Source organism: Balaenoptera acutorostrata, chromosome 2, assembly GCF_949987535.1.
Source record: "Balaenoptera acutorostrata chromosome 2, mBalAcu1.1, whole genome shotgun sequence".
In the NCBI taxonomy this organism is placed as follows: Eukaryota; Metazoa; Chordata; class Mammalia; order Artiodactyla; family Balaenopteridae; genus Balaenoptera; species Balaenoptera acutorostrata.
In genome coordinates this window covers 175793165-175815984 of record NC_080065.1, presented here as the reverse complement: position 1 = coordinate 175815984, position 22820 = coordinate 175793165, and the positions used below count along the sequence as shown (strand labels likewise).

At 39.2% G+C, this 22820-nt stretch overlaps 1 pseudogene; it reads left to right on the top strand.

Moving 5' to 3' along the window:
* The first annotated feature begins 1800 nt into the window (after window positions 1–1800).
* On the top strand, window positions 1801–21547 carry LOC103006202 (zinc finger protein 14-like; annotated as a pseudogene).
* The last annotated feature ends 1273 nt before the right edge of the window (window positions 21548–22820 follow it).

Here is a 22820-nt window from a genome sequence, read left to right as displayed (position 1 = left end):
CTATAGGAACTAGTCATTGAATTTAACAAGGTTGTATGATACAAGATCAAAATAAAAACAACTGTATTTTTATACACTTGAATGAACATTCTGATAATGAAATTCAGAAATGTATTTACAATAGAATCAAAGGCAATAAAACAGGAATAAATATAAGAAAAGAAGTATAAAACAAATACTCTGAAAACTACAAACACGTTTGAAAGAAATTAATTAATGTATAAACAAATGGGAAAACATCCCAGTTTCACGGATCAGAAGACTTAACGTTGTTGAAATGGCACTTCTCTGCAAAATGATCTAAGATTCAATAATCATAATCCGACCAGTAATTTGATTGGCAATCTGTTTCATAAATTTATAGGGAATTGTAAGGAAACCAGAATAGCCACACCATTCCTGAAAAAGAAAAAAAAAATTGTAGGATTAACATTTCTTGATTTCAAATCTTTGTACTAAACAAAGGTAATCAAGATATTGTGGTAGTAACAGAAGGATAGACAATTTTGTTAGTCAATGATACCTCAAGAAAGCTGTGGGGGAAGAGTTTCCAGATGAATCCCAAGTTTACAGGATGATTTATTGTTTTTCTTGTAACAGAGATAATAGGAATCAATTGCCTTAGGGATGTCATAGTCATTTATATTTCAAAGTTCAGTAGGGTTTGAAGCAAAAACTGATGTAAAATAAATTTCCTTTCAGTGTAAATGTAGACATGAGAACTTAATGAACACATCTCACACCCTGTGGTTAGACTGAGCAGAGTACTTGCGCCCAGCTAGGACTGCGGGCTTCAAATTTCTCACCAGGGCCAAGTGTTCTGGGATTCTTTACTTTAAGTAACAAAAGAGTGGGGGTGGGAAAGGGATGAGGGAAATCTCAGTGCTCGCTAAGATCAAAGACTAAAATGGACCAGACTCTGTTACAGACGGTGAGGTCACACTTAAGTGTGTTTCTTGTGAAAAGAACTGTGTCAGGAATGAGTGAGATGGGACCAAAGGACCCCCATCTTTGCTTCTCGTGTTGGAATTTTGCTGAGCTCTCTAAATAAAATGGCTGAATAGTTGCTGAGTTGCCACATAATGATGATGATGATGATAAATGGACTTATTCTGGACTAAAGAAAACATACCTTTCCCTAGTAACGGATGAGATGTGTTCTGTAACCCAATGGTATGTATAGACGAATTTTACCCTCCAATCCAAATTCTTGGTAAAGAAGTTTTGTAAGCCTGAATGAACAACCCCCTTTTTCCTAGAAAAACTTTTACCCATTTTCCTCGGGTGGGACACCATTCTGGGTCTCTCCAGAATCTGTTACCCCTGAATTGCAATTCTAAGATCCCCCAATAGACTACCATTTTGCCTCTATATAATTGGTGGTCCTTATGGTTGACATTCTAAACAAGGGTCATAGTTCCATGAGTGGTTCGCCGCAGCCTTACGCCAAGCTCTTGACCTGCAGAGGACAGATGGCCCATTTGTTACAAGCAGACCTGGCCTGGGCCATCCTCTTGCTCTATATTTCTCCAACCTGAGACTGAATCGGGAATTCCCGGCGCACACCTGAGCCCACACTTTCACAAAAAGCTGGGTGAAAACACCATAGGCAGCCTCAGGCCAGGAAAACTTTCTGTTTAAATGCAAATGGAGCTGCCTGGTCAGGTTACCACCTAGAGGCGAAGATGTTTGGGCGGAGCCCAGCCCTCCTGCTCTACAGTCACTGAGACAGGAAGTGGCGGGACTTGCGAACTGTCCAATCAGGGGCGCCGCTGGTGGAGGTGGGCGGGGCGACGCACAGCACCAGCAAGAAAGTCGCCACGGACTCCGACATCCCACGGAGGATATCAGGCGTTTCCAGCCCTTTACGGTCCCAGTCGTTTCTGCACTGGTCGTGGGAGGCGTAGGAGGGACTCGGGGAGACCCAGAAAAGCTGGATATGGTGAGTGTGCCTCCCCGGCGTGTGGAGACGGAGCGGAGAAATTGGTAGGAACCGGCGGGGAACAGGCCGAGGCGGGACCCGGGCCTCCCCGCGTTCAACTCCGGAGTCTGCGGACCCGTGTCCACTTGGACAACCACTGGGACCTCATTCCCTCCGGCTCGCAGCGTGGGGGCGGGGCCTGCAGTCGGGACCCCGGGCGTCCTGTCCGGTCACTGCGCGCCACGACTTCGGCCCCGGCCCCTAGCCTCTCTGGGCAGCTCTGCGCCCGCAGCCCCGCGTCTCCCCCAGCATGTGCGGTGACCACGAGGAGAGTCATCAGGGAACAATACTGACTCGGTCCCCGGGGTACCTGTGTATGAGGAGCTGTGTGGGGTCCCCAGTCCCTCCTTTCTCCCCAGGGTGGGACCCGTTTTCTCCAGAGTTTTCCAAATGGTTGGGGAGCAGGGTCTCAAATCCACGACCCTGTCCCTCTAGCCTAGCTCTTCCTAGAGTGGCAATAAATGCCTCAATTTACAGATTCCTTCCCGAATTCTAAAACTCCAGCTTCTCCTCTTCGATTCACAGCATCATTATCAACTATTTGTCTTCCGTGGTGCATTTCAAGCAGAGCCAATTTTTTTTTGTTTTAATTTTTTTTTCCCACAGCGTCATGGATGACCCCTTTTTATAGATTTATATTCGTTGTGGATATTTGACATGAGAGGACAGCCATGAATAACTACGTGGAACTACCGTTTGAATCCTCATGCCTCTCCCTCAGGATCTTTTCTGGGCACAGACATCCTATCTGAAATCCTGCCGGTGGTGGTCCTCTTTGGAAGCTTTCCTGGTTGATCTGTCAGCCTTGTCCCTCTCTGGCTTTGTCATAGGACATTTTTCGTCATCCTTTTAACATTCGTCTGTCTGTGTCTTTAGGTTTAAAGTGGATTTCTTGTGGACAACATACGATTAAGTGTGATTTAAAAAATCTGTCATTACTGTATTTGTCTTTCAGTTGTATTGGGACCTTGATTAAAGTGGTGGCTAATACGGTTGGATTAATACCTACCACACCTTTTATTGTTTTTATTTGTTACCCTTGTACTTTGTTTCTTTTTGTCTTCCCACTTTTTCTGCCGTCTCTGGCTTTAATTGAGCATTTTACCTGATTGTTTTTCTTAATCCTCTGTTAGTATATCAATTACACATATTTTTTCACTTTTTTAGTGCTTGCCCTTGAGTTTTCAGTATACACTTACAACTAAGCCACATCATTTGTCAAGTCCACCATACCACTTCATTGGGCATGCAGGTAACCTCATACGAAGTTGTTCCCACTTCCCCCATCTCTGGTCCCTTGTCACATGGCTCTCATTTATTTCACTTATCCGTACGTTTAAAATTGCCAAATACATTCTTGTTCATATTTGAAACAAAGTGGTTATCTGCCATATTAATTATAAGAATTACAGTAGATATTTTACCTTCATATATTGTTTTTCTAATCCTACATCTTCATCATTTACATTCTTTCTGATGAGTCTCTGAACATTTCTTTCACAGTAGGTCTATTAAGACAAAGTCTCAATTTTTTTCTGAGAAAGTCTTTATTCCTCCTTTATTCCTGGAAGATAATTTCGCTTGACACAAAATTCTAGGAGAGTTGTTTTTTGTTACAAAACGTTAAATATTTCACTCCACTCTTTTATTTCTTGCGTGGTTTCTGAAAAGAAGTCTGATTTAATTCTAATCTTTGTTTCTGTATAACTAAGGTGTTTTCCCCTCTGGCCTCTTTCCATATATATTCACCTTGTCTTTGGTTTTTGTCTAGTTTGAATACGAGCTACTTGGTTGTCCATTTTTATTGTTTATGTGTTTAGTGTCCTCTGAGCTTCCTGGATCTACAGTGTGTCGTGTATCATTAATTTTAGGAAAATCTCAATGATTGTTACTACACTAATTTCTTCTGTTCTTTTCTGTCTTTTCCTTTCGTAATCCCATGATGGTTATAAATCTTCTTTTTAAGACAGTTTATGTTAGGGTTCATGGATATTGTTCTGTCTTTTTTGTGTTTCCATTAAACTCTGCTGAAATAGAATTTTTTGACAGGCCATGGTAAGAACAGAATATTTGGGGAATATTAATAATGTTGTATTTATTTTCTCTTTCCCAATTTTAAAGATCGTGGGTTGCCCTGTGACCTAAATGCTGTGAAGAATCTAAGAAGAGAAGTTTATTTCAAGTTATTTTGCTTTTTTCTTGCGAGGTTGGGAATGATAGCTTCTAAGTTATTAAATGCCAGAGCCGGAAGTAGAAGCTTCTGACTCCAATTTTTTGACAGTTGACTGTGGACAGCTTTAGAGCCTCATCCCTTCTTCTTCCCCTTGTGACCCACATGTATCCAAGACAGTGAGAAAGGCTTTGCTCCTACCTTTGGCGCAGGAAAAGATTGAATCCACACATGCTCTGCCCTTGTGTGTAAACTCTCACTGTATCCCACCACAAAACCAAAATAAAAAAGTCCACACACGTTTCCTTGCTCTCTCAAGCTATTTCACGCCTGCTTGAGAGACCTGCCTTACACTCGCCAGAGACCTCAATTATGGAGGAATATACCCTTTTATAGCCTACTGGCAGTGTGTGCTGTCTTCAGCTAAGGGATTCTTATGCTTAGGGGTTGAACTGCATGTTCCTTTTCTCCCTAGAGGAGCTTGACAATGGCAGAGGGAGGAAGGACACCTCTACAGTGGCTGGTCACAGAGGACTTCCTTCTGATTAGAGGATAGTGATTTTATGTTCTTTGGGAGGAAAACACTGTGGACAGGTTTATTTATTTTATAATCATGGGAATATTCACCATGAAAACATCATGGACTTCAGTGAGCTCCCTTATAATCTGCAGCTCTTAAATTTTTTTTTGTCAATTTATAAATCCCTTATACTATACGCAAATCCTTGTTGTTTATCTATTTAATATGTAGTAAACTGCATGTGTTAATCCCATACTTCCCATTTATCCCTTTTCCCCCCTTCCCTTTTGGTAACCATAAGTTTGTTTTCTATGTCTGTGAGCCTGTCTGTTTTGTAAATAAGTTCATTTGTACTCTTTTTTAGATTCCACATATAAAAGATATCATATATTTGTCTATCAATGTTTGATTTACTTAGTCTAATAATGTCTAGGTCCATCCATGTTGCTGCAAATGGCATTATTTCCTTCTTTTTTATGGCCTAGTAATAATACATTGCATATATAAACCACATCTTTGGAATCCGTTCATTTGTTGATAGACACATAGGTTGTTTCCATGTCTTGGCTGTTGTAAATTGTGCCGCTGTGAACATTGGGATGCATGTATCTTTTCGAATTAGAGCTTTCCTCTTTTGCTGATATAAGCCCAGGAGTGGGATTGCTGGATCATATGGTAACTCTTTTTAGTTTTTGAAGGAACCTGCATACTGCACCAATTTACATTCCTACCAACAGTGTAGGAGGGTTCCCTTTTCTCCACATCTTCTCCAGCATTTATTGTTTGTAGACTGATGATGCCCATTCTGACTGGTGTGAGTTGTTACCTCAGTGTAGTTTTGATTTGCATTTCACTAATAATTTGTGATGTTGAGCATCTTTTCATGTGCCTGTTGGTCATCTGTATGTCTTCTTTGGAGGAATGTCTATTTAGGTCCCTTTTTAAAAAATAAGTAAATAAATAAATAATTAATTAATTAATTTATGGCTGCGTTGGGTCTTCATTGCTGTGTGTGGGCTTTTTTCTAGTTGCGGTGCATGGGCTTCTTATTGCGGTGGCTTCTCTTTGTTGCAGAGCACGGGCTCTATGTGCACGGGCTTCAGTTGTGGCACATGGACTCAGTAATTGTGGCTCACCGGCTCTAGAGCGCAGGCTCAGTAGTTGTGGCCCATGGGCTTAATTGCTCCGTGGCATGTAGGATCTTCCTGGACCAGGGCTTGAACCTGTTTCCCCTGCATTGTCAGGCAGATTCTTAACCACTGCGCCACCAGGGAAGCCCTGTTTGTATATTTTAGAAATTAAGCCCTTGTCACTCACATCCTTTGCAAATATTTTCTTCCAGTCCGTAGGTTGTCTTCTTGTTTTGTGTATGGTTTCCTTTGCTGTGCAAAAGCTCATAAGTTTGATTAGGTCCCATTTGTTTGTTTTTGCTTTTATTTCTATTGCCTCAGTAGGTTTACCTGAGAAAACACTGCTACAATTTATGCAAAAGAATGTTTTGCCTATATTTTCTTCTAGGGGTTTTATGGTATTAGGTGTTATATTTAAGTCTTTAAGCCATTTTGAGTTTATTTTTGTGTATGGTATGTGGGAATGTTCTAACTTCATTGATTTACATGGGGCTGTCCTGTTTTCCCAACACCACTTGCTGAGGAGAATATCTTTTCTCCATTGTTTATCCTTGCCTCCTTTGTCAAAGATTAATTGATCATAGGTGTGTGAGTTTATTTCTGGGCTCTCTATTTTGTTGCATTGATCTCTATGTCTGTTTTTGTTCATTACCACACTGTTTTAATTACTGTAGCTTTGTAGTATTGTCTGAAGGCTGGGAGAGTTATTACTCCAACTTTGTTCTTTTTCCTCAGAATTGCTTTGATAATTCTGGGTCTTTTACAGTTCCATATAAATTTTAGGATTATTTGTTCTAGTTCTTTGAAAAATGTCATGAGTAATTTGATGGGGATTGCATTAAATCTGTAGATTGCTTTGGGTAGTGTGGCCATTTTAACAATATTAATTGTTTCAATCCTAGAACATAGGATATCTTTCCATTTCTTTGAATCATCTTTGGTTTCCTTTATCAATATTTTATAGTTCTCAGCATATAAGTCTTTCACCTCCTTGGTTAGGCATATTCCTAGGTATTTCATTTTTTTTTTATGTGATTTTATTTTATTTTTTAATTTATTTTTTAATTAATTAATTAATTAATTTTTGGCTGCATTGGGTCTTTGTTGCTGTGCGCGGGCTTTCTCTAGTTGCGGTGAGCAGGGGCTACTCTCAGTTGCAGTGCATGGGCTTCTCATTGCGGTGGCTTCTCTTGTTGCGGAGCACAGGCTCTAGGCGAGTGGGCTTCAGTAGTTGTGGCATGCGGGTTCAGTAGTTGTGGCTCACAGGCTCTAGAGTGCAGGCTTAGTAGTTGTGGTGCACGGGCTTAGTTGCTCTGTGGCATGTGAGGTCTTCCCAGGCAAGGGATCAAACCTGTGTCCCCTGCGTTGGCAGGTGGATTCTTAACCACTGCACCACCAAGGATGTCCTGATGTAATTTTTTTTAAAATAAATTTATTTATTATTTATTTATTTTTGGCTGTGTTGGGTCTTCGTTGCTGCACAGGCTTTCTCTAGTTGTGGCGAGTGGGGGCTACTCTTCGTTGCAGTGTGTGGGCTTCTCATTGTGATGGCTTCTCTTATTGCGGAGCCCAGGCTCTAGGCATGTGGGCTTCAGAGGTTGTGCATGTGGGCTCAGTAGTTGTGGCATGCAGGCTAAGTAGCTGTGGCACACAGGCTTAGTTGCTCTGCAGCATGTGGGATCTTCCTGGACCAGAGTTTGAACATGTGTGCCCTGCATTGGCAGACGAATTCTTAACCACTGCGCCACCAGGGAAGTCCCTGATGTGATTTTAAATGGGATTGTTTTTTTACTTTCTCTTTTTTATATTTCTTTTTTGGTGTAAAGAAATGCAACAGATTTCTGTATATTTATCTCATATTCTGCTGCCTTGCTGAATTCATTTGTCAGTTCTAGTAGTTTTTGTGTGGAGTCTTTAGGGTTTTTATATGGAGTATCATGTCATCTTCATATAATGACAATTTTACTTTTTCCCTTCTGATTTGGATTTCATTTCTTTTTCTTCTGTGATTGCTGTGGCTAGGACTTCCAATACTCTGTTGAGTAGAAGTGGTGGAAGTGGGCATCCTTGTCTCGTTCCAGAATTTACCGGGAATGCTTTCAGCTTTTCACCATTGAGTGTTACGTTGGCTGTGGGTTTGCCAAAAATGGCTTTTATTATGTTGAGATATGTTCTTTCTATAACCACTTTGGTGAGAGTTTTTATCATGAATGCATGTTAAATTTTATCAGATACTTTGTCTTCACCTGTTGAGATGATCATGTGGTTTTTGTCTTTTCTTTTGTTGATGTCATGTATCACATTGATTGATTTGTGTGTGTTGAACCATCCTTGTGAGCCTGGGATGAATCCAACTTGATCATGTTGTACGATCCTTTCTGTGTGTACTTGGATTTGATTTGATCACATTTTGTTGAGGATTTTTGCATCTGTAGTCATCAAAGATATTGGCCAGTAATTTTCTTTTTTGTGTAGTGTCTTTGGTTTTGGCATCAGGGTGATGGTTGCTTCATAGAATGACTTTGGGAGTGTACCCGCCTCTTCAGTCTTTTGGAATAGTTTGATAAGGATCAGTATAAGTTCTTCTTTGTATGTTTGGTAGAATTCTCCAGGGAAGCTCTCTGGTCCTGGACTTTTGTTTGCAGGGAGTTTTTTGTTTTTGTTTTTATATTGCAGCTTCAATTTTTAAAAATTAAATTAAATTTATTTATTTATTTTTGGCCACACCACATGGCTTGCAGGATCTTAGTTCCCCGACCAGAGGTTGAACCCAGGCCACAGCAGTGAAAGTGTTGAGTCCTAACCACTGGACCACCAGGGGATTTGCACAGTTTCCATTTAACTTCTAGTGCTTGGTCTGTTCAAATTATCTCTTTCGGGCTTCCCTGGTGGCGCAGTGGTTGAGAATCTGCCTGCTAATGCAGGAGACACGGGTTCGAGCCCTGGTCTGGGAGGATCCCACATGCCGCGGAGCGGCTGGGCCCGTGAGCCACGGCTGCTGAGCCTGCGCTTCTGGAGCCTGTGCCCCGCGACGGGAGGGGCCGCGATAGTGAAAGGCCCGCGCACCGCGATGAAGAGCGGTCCCCGCACCGCGATGAAGAGTGGCCCCCACTTGCCGCAACTGGAGAAAGCCCTCGCACGAACCAAAGACCCAGCACAGCCAAAAATAAATAAATAAATAAATAAATAAAAATTAAAAAAAAAAAAAAGATAAAAAAAATTATCTCTTTCTTCTTGACTCAATTTGGGTAGGCTGTATATTTTTAGGAACTTGTACCTTTCTTCTAGGTTGTCCATTTTGTGGGCATATACTTGTTTATACTATTCTCTTATGATTTTTTTGTATTGCTGTGGTATTGGTTGTTGTTTTTCCCCTTTCATTTCTCATTTTGTTTCTTTGGGTCCTCTCTCTTTTCTTTTTGGTGAGCTTGCCTAGAGGGTTGTTGATTTTTTTTTATCTTTTCAAAAAACCAGGTCTCAGTTTTATTGGACTTTTCTAATGTTTTTTTTTTAAATCTCTATCTACTTCCTCTCTGATCTTTATTATTTCCCTCTTTCTGTGACTTTAGGTTTTGTTGTTCTTTTTCTAATCCTTTTAGTGGTAGGTTAGGTTATTTATTTGGGATTTATTGTTTTTGTTTAAAGAAGCCCTGTATCGCTATGAAATTCCCTCATAGAACTGCTTTTGCTGCATCTCATAGATTATGTATGGTTGTGTTTTCATTTTCATTTTTCTTGAGGTAATTTTTAATTTCCTCTTGGATTTCATTGTTGACCCATTGGTTTTTTTAGGGACATGTTGTTTTTAGTCTCCATATAATCATTTTTTTCTCGCTTTTCTTTCTGTGGTTGATTTCTGGTTTCACGCTGTTGTGGTCAGAAAAGATGCTTGAAATAATTTCTGTCCTCTTAAATTTGTTGAGCCTTGTTTTTTGTTCTACTGTGTGGTTTATCCTAGAGAATGTTCTTTGTGTGCTTGAAAAGAATGTGTATTCTGGTTTCTTTTTATGTAGTGTCCTATAAATAGCTATTAAGTCTAACTATTCTATTGTGTCATTCAGAATCTCTGTTGCCTTACTGATTTTCTGTCTGGAAGATCTGTCCATTGATGCCACTGGGGTGTGAAACTCTCCTATTACTATATTCCCATCAATTTCTCCTTTTATGTCTGCTCATATTTGTTTTATGTATTTAGATGTTCCTACATTGGGTGCATGTATGTTAATGAGTGCAATATCCTCTTCTTGTAGATCCTTTTATCATTATCTAGTGTCCTTCTTTGTCTTTCTTTATTGCTTTTGTTTTAAAGTCTATTTTGTCTGATATGAGTATTGCTAACCCTGCTTTCTTTTAATTTCCATTTGTTTGAAATATCTTTTTCCATTCCCTTACTTTCAATGTTTATGTTTCTTTTGCTGTAAATTGGGTCTCTTGTAGGCAGCATATTGAAAGTTCTTGTTTTATTATCCAATTTACCACTCTGTCTTTTGATTGGAGCATTTATTCCATTGACACATAAAGTAGTTTTTGATAAGTATGTATTTATTGACATTTAAAACCTTGTTTTCCAGTTGATTTTATATTTCTTATTTGTTCCTTTCTTCTTATTTTTCCCTTTGTAGTTTGATGGTTTTCTTTGTATTATGCTTGAGTTTCTTTCATTTTGGTTTTTGTGAATCTATTGTTTGTTTTTGGTTTGTGGTTAGCCTGGTTTTCAAGTTTGTTAACCCGTAAATGTATGTACTTGCTTTAGACTGGTAGTCATATAAGATCAAACACATTGTAAAAGATCTACATTCGTACTCCCCCCTCCCACACATTTTGTGATTTTGATGTCGTATTTTACATCTTCATGTTTATTACCCTTTTGCTGTTCCTTATAGTTATAATTGCTTTCACAGTATTCTTTTGATTCTTTTTAAATCTATGTACTGGTTTATTTAAGTGATCTTCAGTCCTCTTATATATTTACCTTCACTATTTTGATTTTCCCATTCATATAGATTCTTACTTTTCCATTTAGAGAGGACCTTTCTATATTTCTTGTAAGATAGGCTTAGTACTGCTGTATTCTTTTAGTTTTTTCTTTTCTGAGAAATTCTATATCTCTCCTTCTATTTTAAATGATAATCTTGCTGGGTGGAGTATCCTAGGTTGCAGGTTTTTACCTTTCAGGACTTTCAGTGTATCTTGCCACTCCTTCTGCCCTGCAAAGCTTCTGTAGAGAAATCAGCTGATAGCCTTATGTGGATTCCCTTGTGATTGACTCTGGTTTTCTCTTGTTGCCGTTAGAATCCTCTCTTTATCTTTACTTCTTCCTATTTTAGTTATGATATATTTTAGAGCAGGTCTGTTTGGGTTCATCTTGTTTGGGACCCTTTGTGCTTCCTGTACCTGGATATCTGTTTCTTTCTTTAGGTTTGGGACGTTTTCAGCCATAATTTATTCAATACTTTTTCAATCCCCTTTTCTCTTTCTACTCCTTCTTGGATTCTATTATGCGTAAATTGGCATGCTTTATATTGTTCCATACATCTCGTATGTTGCTTTCATATTTTTCATTTGTTTTTCTGTCTGCTGTTCTGATTGGGTGATTCCCGTTATTCTTTCTTCCAGGTCACTTGTTTGTTGTTCTGCATTATTAAGTTTGCTATTTATTGTCTAACTCAGTATTCATATTGGCAATGGAGTTGTCTAATGTTGATTGGCTCATCTTTATAGTTTCTAGTTCCTTGTTGCAGTGATCCACATTTTTATTGGTAGCCTTTCTTAATACCTTCAGCATTTTTATTACCTCCTTTTTGAACTTGGGGTCTGGTAGACTGGAGAGGTCTGTTTCATTGTTTGTTCTTTAAGGGTATTTCTCTTGTTCTTTTAATTGGGAGTAGTTCCTCTGCTTTTTCATTTTTCTTATATTTCTCTGACTGTCAGTTTAGGAGAAACAGTTATCTACTGTGGTCTCGCAGGGCTGATGTTTTGTGGGAGTGTCCCTGTGTAGACTGCTTGAGTCCAATATTCATGGTGCAAGGGCTGTTTTTAATATGTATGCTTGCCATGTGTCTCATCAGGTTCTGCTCACCCTTGTTGGTGTGTTTGGCCTTGTGGTGATCAGAGACTGCACTGGATGTTTGGTGGGGCCTCCTCTTTGCTCTGTGATTGTCACAGGTCTGTTGGGGGCAGGGTCTGCTCTCTAGTTGTTGGAATAGAAGCTCCTAGATCCGGTTCTAAGCTGTGGTGTGAGGTAGGTGACACTGGAGCCCTCCCACTGGGAAAGGAGCCACTTCATCTTCATCCCCAGGAGATGTCTGTGGGATGTGTGATTCTGCGATGCTGCTTGCCACCTGGTGTGCGTACCCACAAAGATCACTGCTGCTGGCACTGCCCTTGATGGCCGCCTTCACTTGGGGGCTCTGGTAATCAGGTTAGAGGTTCCTTAGGCGTGTATACGTGTGCACAGGGCCACCAGTGTTTAAACCCACAGAGTCATGTCCCCTGAGCCAGCAGATAATTGGCTGAGGTGGCTCTCAGGTAAGCACAAGCAGTCCCGGTCCCAAAATCTGCTGGAACGAGAAGCCACTGGAGCTGCATCCCAGCACCTGCAGTAGGACTGCCTGCATTTGGCTCAGATTTCAGCCCTGCCTCTGCTTGTTCAGGCCCACAAAGTTCAAAGAACCCACTGCAGCTAGATCCCTGCTATGAGCATGCTGACAGTGAGGCTGCTATGGCAGACCTGTTTCCCTCCTGCCCGTGTTGACAATGGGGCTCCTATGGCAGACCCACTCTCCGTCGTGCTCATGCCCCCAGTTGCGACCCAGGCCACAGTCCAGGCCCTGTGGGCTGTCTCTGTGCAGCCAAACTGAGTCCTCTCCCCGGGTCTGTCCGCTGAAGCCACGTTTCTGCACCCAGTCATTGCACACACCAGCAGGCACATGTCTTGGGCTGAGAAGTGTGGGCACGTTACCAGGGCCTTCAGTTCTGATCTCTCTCTACCCTGCCAGGCTGCAGGCCAGCTGCCACACTCTCCTTTCCAGCCTTTGAAGCTCCCTATCTATCCTGGTGGACCTCCCAACTGGTGAAGGAGGTTCCCTGGCTTAGGGGACCTTTCCTCTTTCACAGCTCCCTCCCAGCGGCGCAGGTCCCATCTCAATTCCTCTTCTCTCTTCTCCCTTCATCCTACCCAGTTATGTGGGGATCTTTCTTGCAGCTTTGGTTATATGAGATCTTCTGGAAGCTTTCAATAGGTATTCTAAAAAAATTGTTCCACGTGTAGATGTACTGACAGGAGGAGGTGAGTTCCATGTCCCTCCACTCCGCCATCTTGTTCTCCTCTCCTTAAATTGTTTTTTAATGTCAGCAGGGATGAGGATCGACTGTCATGGTGTGCCACATGGGCTCTTCTGACATTATTATCTCAGTGTGTATGCCTGTGTGTTCCCAGAATTGTCAGGAAGCTGCCCTGAGGCACAGGAGTGTAGAGATTTTGTGGTCTAAGTTGTCATGCCTTCTTTGTCATGTCTGAACTCTATGTTCCAAATAACTTTCTAGTCCATTAAATTGGACAGAGAGACAAAGGAGGTACTGAGTCTGTAATACATATGACACAGGGCAAAAGCAGTGCTTCTCCCCAAGAATATTTTCATTCAGCCAGTTGCATCTTGTCACTTTTAATGTCCTGGAGGACTGTAGGATCTGTGACTAGCTGGACCTTGTTAAATGTTACATGCCAGAGGCCTCCTGGACTCTCATGCTTGGTAATGGGAAGAGAAGAAAAAGCTTGTAGTTATTCACAGTGGTTTACGCATTGAAACCTCACAGAGATTTGACCCCTTGTCTCTTGGAGTGCTGGAATTGGTGGGTAATAAGGAAGGAAATGAAAGAATTTTTCTCATAAGGAATTGATGGTCTTAAAATGATAATATTGGTTTCATTTGTATAGCATTTCTGTCATTTTCCAGTATTCTCTGGGCCCTGCCACTAGAGAGAAATAAAATGTAATGTGATCACAGTAAAAATGTGTAAATAATTTTCATGTCTTTATGGTACTGATAAATTAATGAGGAAGAAAGTGTGGACAGAGGGTGAGTAAATGTTTGGAAAGGCCAGAATCATACATAACCTTCCCATAAATGGAATATAGGTGTCCAGTACTGTCACTCATCCTACTGTACACATACTTGGGATGTTTTAGGACTCAGTGACCTGTGAGGATGTGGCTGTGAACTTCACCCTGGAGGAGTGGGCTCTACTGAATCCTACACAGAAGAAACTCTACAGAGATGTGATGCAGGAAACCTTTAGGAACCTGGCCTCAGTAGGTAAGGATGGGGACTTTCTGTCAGTTACTCAGGTAGAGTTCAAATGCTTCTTGCTCATTGATGTTGTTCTATGTTGTGTAATGTGAGAAGGGAGGATGTTGGTATATAAACCAGGCATGATCACAGATAACAATGTACATAGAGTCAAATAATATTTCTTTAATTTCCTATCTTTGGAATTATTTTACTGGGTCTGCATTTTAGGAACAAAATGGGATGATGATGACATTGAAGAGCAGTACAAAAACCAGGGGGGAAAACCAAGGTAAGTCACACTGACAATAGAAAACATTGACTCACGTGAGAATCCTGGTATATTATGAAATTTTAAAAACGTGCAAACAAAACAAATAGCCCTTTCTTCTAATTTAGTTATTCTTAGAAAGTTTCTTTCAAAAGTATTTCTTAAATGTTATATAAATGTGCAGTATTTGCAAAATAATTCACTTGCAAGCAGTATTAATAAACCCTGTATTTGAATATCACTTTTCAATAGAAAGGGTGCAGTCCTGTTGCAGAGCATTCAGTATATTCAATTCCTAACAATTCACACAAATTAGAAAACCACACTATTCCTATCAATTTTAATAAATGCAATACATATAAAATGATTAAGAAACCATTAATAATGTGCTTCTCACATTTTCAGAAATCATATGGTAGTGAGATTCTCTGAGCGTAAAGACCGTAGTCCATGTGGAGGAAACTTCAGCCTTATTCCACCTCTCGATCAGGACAAGAAAACTCCTGGATTAAAACCATTTGAATGCAGTGTATGTGGAAAAGTCTTCATGCATCATTCATCTCTTAATAGGCACATGAAATGTCACATTGAACACAAACCTCAAGATTTTAAAAAATATGATCAGGGACTTTATAATACATATAAATGTAAGGAATGTGGGAAAGTTTACAAATATTACAGTTCCTTACAGAGGCACAAAAGAACTCACACAGGAGAGAAACTGTATGAATTCCAGCAATGTGGAAAAAGTTTCAGTAATCATCAAGGTTTCCAAACACATGAAATAATTCACTCTAGAGAGAAGCCCTATGAATGTAAGCAATGGGGTAAAGGTTTATATTCTCAAAAAGGTTTCCAAAAACACGAAAGAGATCACACTGGAGAAAAACCCTATGAATGTAAGGAATGTGAGGAAGCATTCATTAACCCCAGTTCTCTTCAAATACATGAAAGGAGTCACAGTGGAGCGAAACCATATGTCTGTAAAACGTGTTGTAAAGCATTTAGTATTCCCAGATCCCTTCGAGAACATGAAAGAACCCATACTGGAGAAAAACCCTATGAATGTAAAGTATGTGGGAAATCTTTCGCTTCCACTTATGTTCAAGTGCATGAAAGAGCTCACACTGGACAGAAACCCTATCAATGTCAGGAATGTGGGAAAGCCTTCGTTTGTTCCTCAGGCATTCGAAGGCACATGAAACTGCACACTGGAGAGAAACCATATAAATGTGAAGAATGTGGGAAAGCATTTATTATTCCCAGTTTTCTTCACACACATGAAAGGACTCACACTAGAGAGAAACCGTATATGTGTAAAACATGTTCTAAAGCATTTAGTATTCCCAGATATCTTCGAAAACATGAGAAAACCCATACTGGAGAAAAACCCTATGAATGTAAGATATGTGGGAAAACCTTCAGTTCCACCTATGTTCAAGTGCATGAAAGAATTCACACTGGAGAGAGACCCTATAAATGTAAGGAATGTGGGAAAGCCTACATTTCTGTCTCAGGCATTCACAGACACATGAGACTGCACACTGGAGAGAAACCATATAAATGTGTAGAATGTGGGAAAGCATTTATTATTCCCAGTTTTCTTCAAACACATGAAAAGACTCACACTGGTGAGAAACCGTGTGTGTGTAAAATATGTTCTAAAGCATTTCGTTTTTCCAGTTCTCTTCAAAAACATGAAAGAACACATACTAGAAAAACCCTATGACTGTAAAATATGTGGGAAAACTTTTGCTTCCACTTACGTTCAAGTGCATGAAAGAACTCACCCTGGAGAGAAGCCTTATGAACGTAGGAACACGGGAAAGCCTACATTTCTGTCTTAGGCATTCAGAGACACATGCATACTACAGAGAAACCATGTAAATGAAAAATGTGGGAAAACCTTTTCTGATCTCTCTACTTTGCAAAAGCATGAAAGGGTTCACTAGATAATAGGTATAGTTTTTAAAGAGCCTAGGAAAGACTTCAGTGGGCCCACATACTTATATGTGAAAACTCCCATGAGAAACAAATATAAATGTCAGTAACATGAGGTAACTTGTTGGAAAGTAATCCAAGAATAATGTTTCAGAAAATCTTCAATATGAAAGACTTGTTATAAAAATTTATAAATATATGTGTTTACTAAGGATCTTTATGAAAATGCCTTTCTTGACGTTGGATTTGTACTAGTTACCTTCAGAAGTGAATATTTAGGTGAGGTAATTCTGGAAGTCATCTTTTAATAATAGTTCATAAGGTTAAAAGGTAGTGATTTTTCCTTTAATCAGATAATGATATTTTCTTTTTCCATTTTTAAGTATATTGGACCTATGGATGATTAAAGTGTAGTTCTTTTTTTTTTTAACATCTTTATTGGAGTATAATTGCTTTACAATGGTGTGTTAGTTTCTGCTTTATAACACAGTGAATCAGCTATACATATATATATACCCCATAAAGTGTAGTTCTAATATGCAATTAGGCTTAGTATTTGTTGGGATTTTCCTACTGGCCTTGGGTGGCAGTTCTCGGATATCCTTAATCTATTATATATACTGTACCTTTATTACAGAAAGATCTTTTCTGGGTGGTGGTGAGTATAGGAGCCTTTTTCCATTTTCCGTACTATTAAACACTTGGAATAATTTTTTCTGTATGACAAGGTTGTCAAAGGGTGTACATTCACGTAAATTATGTTTTTCCATTTGCTTCTTCATTCCTTCTGACTGGTATTTGGTGAAAAGACTTTGAAGAAGAGGGACTTGTGATAGGACAAAAAATCTAGAGTTGGAGATATCCTGCCTGTGAGTAATATTAGGACCTAAATTTTCCACAATCTATCCCCTTCGTGGTTCCATGTTAGAATTCACCAGTAGCGTCACCTGTGTGCAATTTAAAGGCAGATGAGAAGAAGGCATACTTCAGATTTTGGAGCCACCATGCTGGGAGAGAGACAGATACCTAGGAGGTTTGAGGACACCACCTTTCATCCTATTTTCCAGATTCTGTGCCTTTGTATTCAAGAGTATCCTCAAAACCACCACCAACTGTTTGATTTCTATTATCAGAAGTGTAGTTTTCCTCTGATGTCTTCACAATTCTACATCAAAATCTGTTAGAGTTTGAATTTTTCTGTGAAGCCTCCTGTGTCCACTTGGAAAATAATTCAGAATTTCATGATTTGGAGTATTGTTTGATTACCCTCTTCTGTAGATTATAGCTTCATCATGTCTAACTTGTGTAGGAAACACCTTATGCTGTTAACATTGCTAGTGAGTATGTTTTCCTGATTCACCATGACATTCACAATGGTGCAGCGATAAACAATGACATGGGAGTTTGCTGCATTGTGCAGTGGCTGCCTTGACCCACTCCTTCTATGTGAGAATAAGCCCCTTCCTCATATCAGGAAAAGTATGGGTGCTTTCTGTTACTTGTAGCTGAATATAATCCCTCTTTGTTTTCAGTTACGTTTGATTGTACATGATTAAAAGTATGTTCATTTTTTGGTGAAAGAAATAATTCTGTAGTTGTTTCAGAGAGAGATTTTATCAACTCTTTCCTAAGCTTTCGTATGCTAACAAATACTGTGGTTTTTCTTTCCTCAGAATATATATTAAAATACCCATTTAATTATGGATATTCAGATAAATTTGCAATTTTCTTCATTTAATCATTATATTTTTGCATTAGTATTATCATGTTCAAGTATTTTTTTCTCAGAGAAATTTTACTTTTTTTGTAGTTAAAATTTTTGATTTGAAATTCATTTCTCATTCACTCTTAATACCAAAAATGTAAAAATTTTCCAGTGCCCTCTGCCACTGACCCATAGGATCACACCTGTAGTCAAAGAGGGGAGTATAATGAATTTTATTAAGAATGAACACAGACTGCAAAGGACTGTGAAGTATAATAGCAACAGGATGCTGAAATGGACTTCTTATAGGATTTTGACTCTTGTTAGAGGATATGGTTGCTATTTAAGCAAGCAAGGTGTTTTTCTGTATTGAATGCTGTGAGGAGGTAAACTTTTCTCTCATTGGTGATCATAATTGTTGTTTTCTACAAGGTAAAAACGAGAATTAGAGCGAAAGTTTTTTCAAAAGACATTCCAGTCAGTCATATTAGTAAGAAAAGGAAAGTACTGGTCATTTTTATGATTTGGAACTTTTATCTTTTACCATTTTTAGAGGTAGTGTTACAAAATATCGATATAAATGTCTTGGTCCTTCATGGCCACTGAGTGCCTTGATGAAGGAGGTGTGTGACATTTTTCTTTTCAACAGGAAAAGACTTGGCCTTACAAAGAATACAGGCCAGCTCCTGGTCCTTTGGAACAGCTTTTGCCTTTCCTACTTGTTATGTAAACACTGATGTATTTCCTGAGGTACCATGTAGTACCTCAGTTATATAAGTTTACTGTTTAGTATACTATGTAATATTTTTAATATTTCCGTTATGACTCAACTGAGGCCTATAAGTTTAGGTAATTTGTGTCATTTCATGTAATGTCATAATTGAGTATAAAAGGAGATATGGGGAATTTTTAATGTTTTTTCCTTTAAGCAGGGTGCCCCTCGTTTCGATGATCCACAAAGCCCACAGCGCATTTTGCTGTTCACAGGTTTCATTTCCATATGCTTAGACTTCCAGCACATTTTCTGGAAGCCTGGAAAATAAAAGTAACAACTTCAATTTTTATTAAAGAGCAGAGGAAATTAAATATTTTCCATGGTATTTAGTGTTAAGTAAAAACCAGGGGAGAAATATACAAGGACAGTTGTATGCAGCATAAGGAGTAGTAAAAGGGAAGGTTGTAGTGATATACACCTGTGATATACACCATGATTAAAACACTCAGAATAACAGGAATAGAAAGAAATTTCTTAACCTCATAATGAACATCTGTGGAAAACCCAAAGCTAATATTTTTAATGATGAAAGATTGGATGCTTTCATCTGAAGATATGGAACAAAACAAGGATATCTGGTCTTGCCACTTCTGTTTGAGAATGTACTAGAGATTTTAGCCAAAACTATTATACAAGAAAAGGCAATAAAATGCTTAAAGATTGGTTAGGAAGATGAAAAACTATTTCCATTTCCAGATGAGATATCTTCTATTCAGAAAAAACTAAAGAATTTTTTAAAAAAGTATTAGAACTCATTATTGAGTTCAGCAGAGTGATAATATACAAGATCAAAATATAATAATTATTTTTTTAGTGTATTTCTATACACTTGCAATGATATAATGAAACTAAGACATGCACTTCTAATAAGATGAAAAGGAATAAAATAATTAGGAATAAATTTAGCAAAAGGAATACAAAATGAATACTCAGAAAACTACAAAGCATGGTCAACATAAATAAATGAATGTGAGATAAATGTGAAAACATCCTAATTTCTTGGATCAGAATATTTAACACTGTTGAAATGGCACTGTATGGTTTCATTGGTATGAGGTACCTAGAGTTGTTGAATTCCTAGAGACAAAAAGAATAGTTTTTGCCAGGGGCTGGGCAATGGGAGAATGAGGACTTGTTGTCTTACGGATGTAAAAAATTAATAAACAGAAATCTAAATTAAATAGACCAGAAGGGAAGCTATCACACCCTATGAGGATAGCAGAGCCCAACAGAAAGAAGGAGAACTTTCTCCTCTTGCCTCAAGATCTTGGCCAATGAGAAACTGTCATAACTCAGCCAATGAAAAGCCACTGTACTTTGAACCCTCAGTTTGCTCAGATCATTTTTTGTTTACTATAGCCCTCCCAACATCCTTTTCCCTTCTTTAAAAGACTCCTCTCCTTGCTCCAGGGATCTTGCATGCCAAGGTTGCAGATCCCAAATTACAATTCTTTGCTCGTCCTGGATAAACCCATATTTTGCTGGAGAAATAACTGACAGTCTATTTGTTTGTCTCAACATGTTTGTGGAAGATGAAAATTGGAGATTGGTTTCACAATGGCAATGTATTACATAGTACTGAACTATACAGTTAAAAATGGTGAACATGTACATTTTATGGTATGTGTATATTACTACAATTATAAGTAAAATTTTTAGGGCAAGAGAGTGAAAACACAACCACAGAATGGAAGAAAATTTTGCCAATCTTATATTTGAAAAGGAACTTGTAATGAAAATATCTAGACATAACATAATTTATAAAAATCAAATAATTCAATTTAAATATGACAAAGGATCTGAATACACATTTTTTCTAAGTAAAATACACAAATGTTCAAGGGCATATGAAAAGATTCTGGATATCATTAGTCATCAAGGACATGCAAATCAAAACCACAGTGAGATTCCACTTGACAACAATTAGGATGGCTAAAATTAAAAAGTGAGGCACGGGGCTTCCCTGGTGGTGCAGTGGTTGAGAATCTGCCTGCCAATGCAGGGGACACGGGTTTGAGCCCTGGTCTGGGAAGATCCCACATGCCGCGGAGCAACTAGGCCTGTGAGCCACAATTACTGAGCCTGCGCGTCTGGAGCCTGTGCTCCGCAACAAGAGAGGCCGCGATAATGAGAGGCCCGTGCACCGCGATGAAGAGTGGCCCCCACTTGCCGCAACTGGAGAAAGCCCTCGCACAGAAACGAAGACCCAACACAGCCATAAAATAAATAAATAAATAAATAAATAAACCCAAAAGTTAAAAAAAAAAAAAAAGTGAGGCAATAAGTTTTATCGAGGATACATGGAGAAATTTGAACTCTCATATGGGGTGGAATGAAGATAAAATGGCGAAACTGCTCTGGATAAAGGTCTGGGAGATCCTCAAATATTAAACCTAGAATTATCAAATGACCCATCAATCCCACCTAGGTACATGCTCAAGAAAATGAAAACACATGTTCGATCAAAACATATATGAATTTTATAGTAATGTGATTCATAGTAAGCAAAAGGGAGAAACATCCAAATGTCCATTAACAGGTGAATAGATAAACACAACATGTTTTATCCAATCAGTAGAATATTATTCTGACACAAAACGAAGGAAATATTCATGCATAGTTGTCTCTTGAAGAAATTATGCTGAGTGAATGAAGTCCTTCTAAAGGCCATATATAATTCTTTTAATATGAAAGAGCAGAATATGGAAATAGAAAGTAGAGTAGTGGTTTTTTAGGCTGGGGGATTGGAGGAGGAGGGTAAGAAGATTAGCAGTGATAGCTAAAGGGCGGAGGAGTTTCTTTTTGAAGTATCAAAAATTGTGATAATTGTGTGTATCTGCAAATATACTGAAACCATTAAAATGTACACTTAATGGATGCCTTCTAAAGTATGTGCATTATATCTCCATAAAGCTGTTCAAATAAATCAGTGCGTGAAGTATTTTGCAATGTAAAAGAGTTTTGCAGTTCAATCTCTTGGGAAGCTATCACACCCTATGAGGATAGCTGAGCCCAACAGAAAGAAGGAGGACTTTCTCCTCTTGCCTCAAGATCTAAGATCTTGCCTCAACATATAAGACTTTCCAGGTTAAACACATCCATCACCTCACTTAGTCACCTTTATTTTTGTTTGCATGGTGAGTATGCTTAAGATCCACTCTCTCAGCAAATATCAATTATACAATACAGTGTAAGTATCAGAATCATCATGTTTTAATCTTTAGATGCAATTTTATTAGTCAGTTATATTTCAGTAAAGATGGGGGCAGGAAGAGTTTCTAGGTGCATTCCAATTTTAAGTACAATTTATAGTTTTTCTTCTGTCAGTGGAAATAGGAATACAATTGCCTTATATATATATTATAGCTGTTGACATTTCAAGGTTTTCTAGGCACACAGGGAACACTGATCTAAAATAAATTTTTTTCCAGTGTAAAATGTACACCTGAGAAGTTAATGCACACACTTCACAGCCTGTGGTTTGACTGAGATTTGTCCTGGCACCCAGCTGACTGATTCAGACCTCCTACCAGAGCCAAGTGCGCTGGGATTAGGTACCTTAAGTACTTAATGAGTGGGGATGGGGCAGGGATGGGTGGAAAGTTCAGCGCTGTCAAGGACCAAAGATGAAAATGGAGCCGGCCCTTTACTACAGACAGTGAGTTCACATTTAAGTGTCTGCGTTTCTTAACAAGAAGCACAGCTCCACGAATGGCCATACAGCCTTACACCAAGCCCTTGAGCCCTGGTGGACATAAAACCTTGTTCCAGGCAGGGCAGGCCGGAGCCATCCTCTTATCTGTACTTGCTCCGTCTTGAAACTGAATCAGGAATTCCAGTGCACGAGGAGCTGCGGAAGACAGCAGAGGCAATCCCGGGGAAGGAAAAATTTCTGTCACAAACCAAAAGTGCCAGGCGGGGACAGGTCCCATCCCAACCACGGAAAGTGGTTCCGCTGACTCAGGCTTCCTCCCACAGGCTGTCACTCAGGCATGAGGGGGTGTGGCACTGGGACCTGTCCAACCAGGAGGCCGGTGAG